Here is a 6661-nt window from a genome sequence, read left to right as displayed (position 1 = left end):
GAGGGCATAGCTTTAAGGTGAGAGGGGTAAAGTTTAAACAGCATGTGTGGAGCAAGAGCGGTAGGTGGCTGGAACACACTGCCAGGGGTAGTGGTGGAAGCAGGTACCACGGTGGCGTTCAAGAGGCTTTTAGATGAATATGCAGGGAAAGGAGGGATTTAGATCAGGGAAATAAAGGACTACAGGTGCTGGAATCTAGATGAAAGACACAATGATGCTGGAGGAACTCAGCAGGCCAGGCAGCATCCATGGAGAAAAGCAGGCAGTCAACGTTTCGGGTCAGGTCCTGATCCGAAACGTTGACCGCCTGCTTTTCTCCACAGATGTTGCCTGGCCTGCTGAGTTCCTCCAGCATCATAAGGATTTAGATCATGAGCAGGCAGAAGGGATTAGTTTAAATTGGCATCATGCTCGGCACAGACACTGTGGGCTGAAAGGCCTGTTCCAGTGCTGTACAGTTCTGTGTTCTAGCAGGAAAGGGTGAAAGAGCTGGGACTGTCTGCACTGGCAGGGGGGAGTTGGGGCACGAAAACATGGTGAGATCAAAGGTTTCAATAAGTTTTGGCAATGAGATATTACCTGAAAGGTGGGACCTCTCAGCCAGAGTTACTACAGGGGCTACAGTCATGACCAGGGTTACTACAGTCAAGAAAGGCAGAACTCACTAAGCACCAAGACCTCGCTTGGATGACAGTGAGAGTGGCCCTCACTGTCAGATTCTTCCTGTACAGTTGGAATCTCACACAGCTGCGGTGAGCACAAGACGATTGCCCACCTCTTTGTGGACTGTGCAGTTGCCAAGGTCTGGAAGATGATGCAAGGGTCCTTGTTGAGGTTCACCCCAAGCAGCTACAGGCTGTTCCCTGAGACACAGACCAAGACAAACATCAAGTGCTGCTGGAAGATCGTCAGCCTGGTGAAAGACACACTTTGCTCTGTCCAAAACCCATTGGTCTTCCAGTACAATACGATATCCGTAAGGGAATGCTGCCACCTGGCACCTTCCAGACTGTAGGGACACGAGCTAAGGGACGCACAGAAGTTTGGTGCAACCGACGCAAAGGCTTTGTGGGGAAGGATTACAATCTAAGGCCCCGGCGCCACTGGACACTAAGAGGCTGGGTCCAGTGGAACAGCCCCGCAAACACTTGAAGGGTAAAAACAAACTGCTGGAGGAACTCAGCGGGTCAAGCAGCACGCAAAGGGAAAGTCGACTTTTCAGGCTGAGACCCTGGATCAGGACTTGCACAGGGTGTCAACCCACAGTGTTGACCATGCTGATCGATGTGTGGAGTTCTCCAGCAGTTTGGTTTTGCTCCAGATTCCAGTATCTGCAGTCCCTTGTGTCTCCAGTCCTTGAAGGGTGTATTGTTCAAAGAGGCCACCTGAGTGACATTGGTGGTTTGTACATAGAATGTATTAACCTGACGACACGTGAATGTATAGACTGGATAGAACCATAGAACATTACAGCACAGAAAACAGGCCATTCGGCCCTTCTAGTCTGTGCAGAAACTTTATTCCACTAGTCCCATTTACCTGCACCCAGTCCATAACCCTCCAGACCTCTCCCATCCATGTATCTATCCAATTTTTTCTTAAAACTTAGGAGACAGCCCACATTTACCACATCAGATGGCAACCCGTTCCACACTCCCACCACTCTGAGTGAAGAAGTTCCCCCCAATGTTCCCCCTAAAACTTTCCCCTTTCACCCTAAAGCCATGTCCCCTCATACTTATCTCTCCTAATCTAGGTGGAAAGAGCCTACTCACATTGACTCTGTCTATACACCTCATAATTTTGTAAACCTCTATCAAATCTCCCCTCATTCTTCTACGCTCCAAGGAATAAAGTCCTAACCTGTTCAATCTTTCCCTGTAACTCAACTCCTGAAGACCCGGCAACATTCTAGTAAACATTCTCTGCACTCTTTCAATCTTACTGATATCCTTCCTAGAGTTAGGTGACAGCAGAATGAATGTAAGGAGAGCCACGTACTGTTTTGAATTTCTTGGATTTTTTTAATGAAAAGTTTATCTTTGAAATAAAAAAACTAGTCAAGACAAGGGCTATAGTCAGACAAGGACATCACCATCAGGTTAGAAGCTACAGTCCAATAGGGTCACTATAGTCAGGACAGGGCTACTGCAGTCACTCAGAGAGTTCTGGAGAGAGAACAGGTTAGTTTTTTTTAATTATTCATTCAAGGGATGTGGACTTCACAGGCTGAGCCAGCAGTTAGTTGCCCATCCCTAGTTGCCCTTGAGATGGGGGTGGTGAGTTTCCTTTTTGAACTGCTGCAGTCCTTGAGCTGTGGGTGTACTCACATTGCTGTTAGGGAGAGGCTAAAATAAGCTCCTTTATACATAGCAAGATCTACTTATTGGGTGACACCTTCCAAATCAGTATGAGACAGGGAAACGGGGACCTCTTCTTAACTCCACAGAAGGTAATAGAGAGACCAGGAGATGATTACACAATGTGAAAATGTAATCTCTATAGTGGAGTAGAGATACAGGAGGAAGTATGGGGCGGGGCGGGGGTGGGGGTGGGCGTTCCAGACCACATAGAGTCAGACCGCACAGGAACAGGCCCTTCAGCCCAACTGATCCATGCCAACCAAATTGACCATCTAAGCTAGTCCCATTTGCCTGAGTTTGGCCCATCTCCCTCTAAACCTTTCCTATCCATGTAACCGTCAAAGTGCCTTTTAAATGTTTTTAATGTACCTGCCCCAACCACTTCCTCTGGCAGCTCATTCCAGAAATGTACCACACCTCTCTGTGAAAAAGGTTCCTTTCAATCTTTCCCCTCTCATCTTAAACCTATGCCCTCTCGTTCTTGATTCCCTTTCCCTGGGAAAAAGACTGTGTGCATTCACCCTATCTATGCCCCTCATGATTTTATACACCTCTATAAGACCCTCCCTTAGTTTCCTACATTCCAACGAATGAAGTCCTAGCCTGTCCAACCCCTCCCTATAACCTAGACCCGAGTCCTGACAACATTCCTGTAAACCTTTTCTGCACTCTTTCCATCATAGCAGCATCTTTCCTATAGCAGGGTGACCGAAACTGAACACAATGCTCCAAGTACAACTGCAAGATAGCATCCCAACTTCTATACTCAATGTCCTGACTGATGAAGGCCAGTGTGCCAAAAGCCTTCTTCACCACTGTAGTGAGACAGCACATGGCTGTCACGTGACAGTAATGACAATGACCCCCGCTGACCAGAGGACAGCATTGCTCCTCTGATCGGAAGTGATACGACTGTCGATCAAGGTGCGGCTCCACCCACCCCTCAGGTGTGAGAGTACCTTTTGTCTCTGAACTTATTTGACCATTGGCTCGTTTAAATCGTTTAAACAGTGAGGCTCCACCCAGCCTCCTAGCACCACAAAAAGGGCTGCAGTCCCCTAGCCCTTCCTCTTTTGACGACCCCAGGAGTAGTGAGACAACGCTGCAGAGATCACTGGTAAGAGTGCATCACCATGTGGTTTGGGAGCGTTTCACTCAAATTCCAGGCAGTCTTAGAGCCAATGCTAGTGTGGGTCAAGCATTGAAGTATTATATCCTGAAGTTGAACATTGTTATTGTGCTTCTGTGTATCAGTGTGTGTGTGTGTGTGTGTGTATCTTATCCTAGTTGTGATGCCGCCCCCGCATGTTCGCGGTCTCCTGCGTGTATGTGAGTGTGTGTCTGTTCCCATCCATTCTGTCCCCGCGTTTACCTTTGTGATTAAACTAGTTTTGATATAAAAGCTCATGTCCAGAGTCCTTGATCCTTAAGACCGAAAAGAACCATTTCACACAACAACCACCCTGTCTACCTGTTATGCCACTTGTATACTATGGTTAAATTTGAAATAGCTAGAAGGTACAGGAACAATACGGACCCAAAGACCATTACACTGTTGAAGGACAGCTAAGGAAGGTAACCAAATGCCATAGGGTGGAAGGGGAAGGAAAGGTAGACAGTGTGCAACACAGAGTAACACCGATAAGGATGTGCAGATGGAAGGACCTAGGAAAATCAGGGGGCCTTCGTTAGGCCTTTCCTGCCTTCTGCGGGTCTAGTGGACTTTGTCCACCAACACATATTGAGCAAGTCAATGAGATGTTAATCACCCAGTCTGCCCCAGAATTCCTTTCCCAATTTGAGGGACATTCCTAAGAATTACATCCAAATTTGTTTCCACTTATTCCACATGCAACACCACCAGCTTGAATCACGGTATGGTCTGAAATTTCCTTGGAATTGGAATTAGTTTATTATTGTCACTTGTACCGAGCTACAGTGAAAAACTTGTCTTGCATACCATTCATACACAGTGCATTGAGGTAGTACAAGGTAAAACAATACAGAATGCAGAGGTACAGGTATAAGGTCATAACAAGGTAGATTGTGAGGTCAAGAGTCCATCTTATGGTACAAGGGAACCATTCAATAGTCTTATAACAGTGGGATTGAAGCTGTCCTTGAGGCCGGTGGTACATGCTTTCAGGCTTTTGTATCTTCTACCCGATGGCAGAGGGGAGAAGAGAGAATGTCTGGGGGTGGGTGGGGTCTTTGATTATGCTGACTGCTTTATTGAGGCAGCGAGAAGTATAGACAAGAGTCCATGGAGGGGGGGCTGGTGTCCGCGATGTGCTGAGCCATGTCCACAGTTCTCCGCAGTTTCTTGCGGTCCTGGGCAGAGCAGTTGCCATACCAAGCCGTGATGTGTCCAGATAGGATGCTTTCTGTGGTGCATCGATATTTGGTGAGTATGAATCCTTATGAATCCGGACAGGTTGTAAGGTTTCTCGTTAGACCAGTCAGATCTCGGGGGAAGATGGGGGTGCTACATGTGTTACTGTTCTTAAGGTCCCCGTGTCTATTTGAGTTTCATAATGTAAAACTGAATTGAAACAAGAAGAGGGAAAGCAAGCATACTGAAACCCATGAGTCCATGGGGCAGGGGGTGAAGGGCTGATAAAGAAATAGTTGCCATTGTCATAGTGTCATGGGGCTGGTTGCTTGGAGGCCTGAGGTGCAGAGACGAGATAATGTTTACTCTCCTGTGAGACAGAGCAACTAGCTGCTGGGCACAGTTGAAGCTGAGAGATAACAAGCAGATGTTCAAAGTGATGCAAAGTCAACTGGCCGTAGTAGCTGTGACACACCTTGACATCCGTCAATGGTTAGCCAATCAATCTCTGAGGACTGGGCAGTACGGTCAACTAGTCAGGCAAGGTGCAGGGCCAAAATGGAGTACAAGATCAGGTACTCCTAAGGGGATAGCCAGATAGCTCAGTAATGAAGTCTGATCAGCTACATGGAAGCCAGAACATGAGGACTAATCACCTCCTCTGACTGACTCTCTAACAATAAGACCATAAGGTAAAGGAGCAGAATTGGGCCATTCGGCCCATCAAGTCTGCTCAGTCATGGCTGACTTTTGTTTTCTCAACCCCATTCTCCTGCCTTCTAACCGTAACCCTTAACCCCCTTACCAATCCAGAACCGATCAATCTCTGCCCTAAGTACACCCAATGACTTGGCCTCCACAGCCCTCTGTGGCAACAAATTCCACAGATTCACCACCCTCTGGCTGAAGAAATTCCTCCTCATCTCAGTTCTAAAGAGACGTCCCTCTATTCTGAGGCTGTGCCCTCAGATCCTAGACTCTCCTACTAATGGAAACATCCTCTCCACGTCCACTCTATCCAGGCCTTTAAGTATCTGGTCAGCTTCAATGAGATCCCCCCTCATCCTTCTGAACTCCATTGAGAAGAGGCCCAGGACCATCAAACGCTCCTCATACATCAAGCCTTTCATTCCTGGGGTCATTCTTGTGAACCTCCTCTGGACCTTCTCCAGGACCAGGTACCATACAAGCCACCAGGTAGCCCAATCTGTGTGAATACATAAATATAATGCTTGTAGTGTCAGAACCTTTCTAGGATTAAACAAACTTGATTGTTGCAGACAAACTTGGTGGTTTTAAGTTGTAGATACCTTGACTAAACCTTCAGACCCGGGACAGGAATTGGTCAACCTTTATTGAGTAAGCCTGATTTGTTACAAAGGCGTTAGCATTCTTTGACTAGAAGTGAAGCAGATGAGCTCTAGGGCGGCACAGTGACCATCTCACAGCTCCAGTGACCTGGGTTCAATCCTGACCTCTGGTGCTGTCTAATGGAGCTTGTATGTTCTCCCTGTGACCACGTGAGCTTCCCCCAGGAGCTCTGGTTTCCCCCCACATCCCAAAGATGAGCGAGTTGGTAGGTAATTTGCCCCTAGATAGGTGTGTGGTGGGAGGAGCGGGAGATGCTAATTGGCATGTGTGAGAAAATAGGTTACAGGGTAGTAAGTAGGGGAGTGGAATGATGGGATTGCTCTGCTAATTCGCATAGACTTGATGGGCCAAATAGCCTCCTTCCAATGTCATAAGGAATAACATGAACACCATGGTGGGAAGATCTCACCATGGATCTGGGTAGTTTGATGGGTTTCAGTCATTGCATCATTGCTTTGTTGTTGTTGTTGTTGGTTGGGTATTTCATCTCTACCTTAAAGTTAACTCCTTATTTTTAAGCAGTGACCCTTGGTTCTAGATCCTCCCCAAAAGGAAACATCTTCTGTGTATGCTCAGAACATGTATGTAATCTGGT

Source organism: Pristis pectinata, chromosome 25 (assembly GCF_009764475.1).
Source record: "Pristis pectinata isolate sPriPec2 chromosome 25, sPriPec2.1.pri, whole genome shotgun sequence".
Classification (NCBI taxonomy): Eukaryota; Metazoa; Chordata; class Chondrichthyes; order Rhinopristiformes; family Pristidae; genus Pristis; species Pristis pectinata.
Note: the sequence above shows the minus strand (reverse complement) of the source record.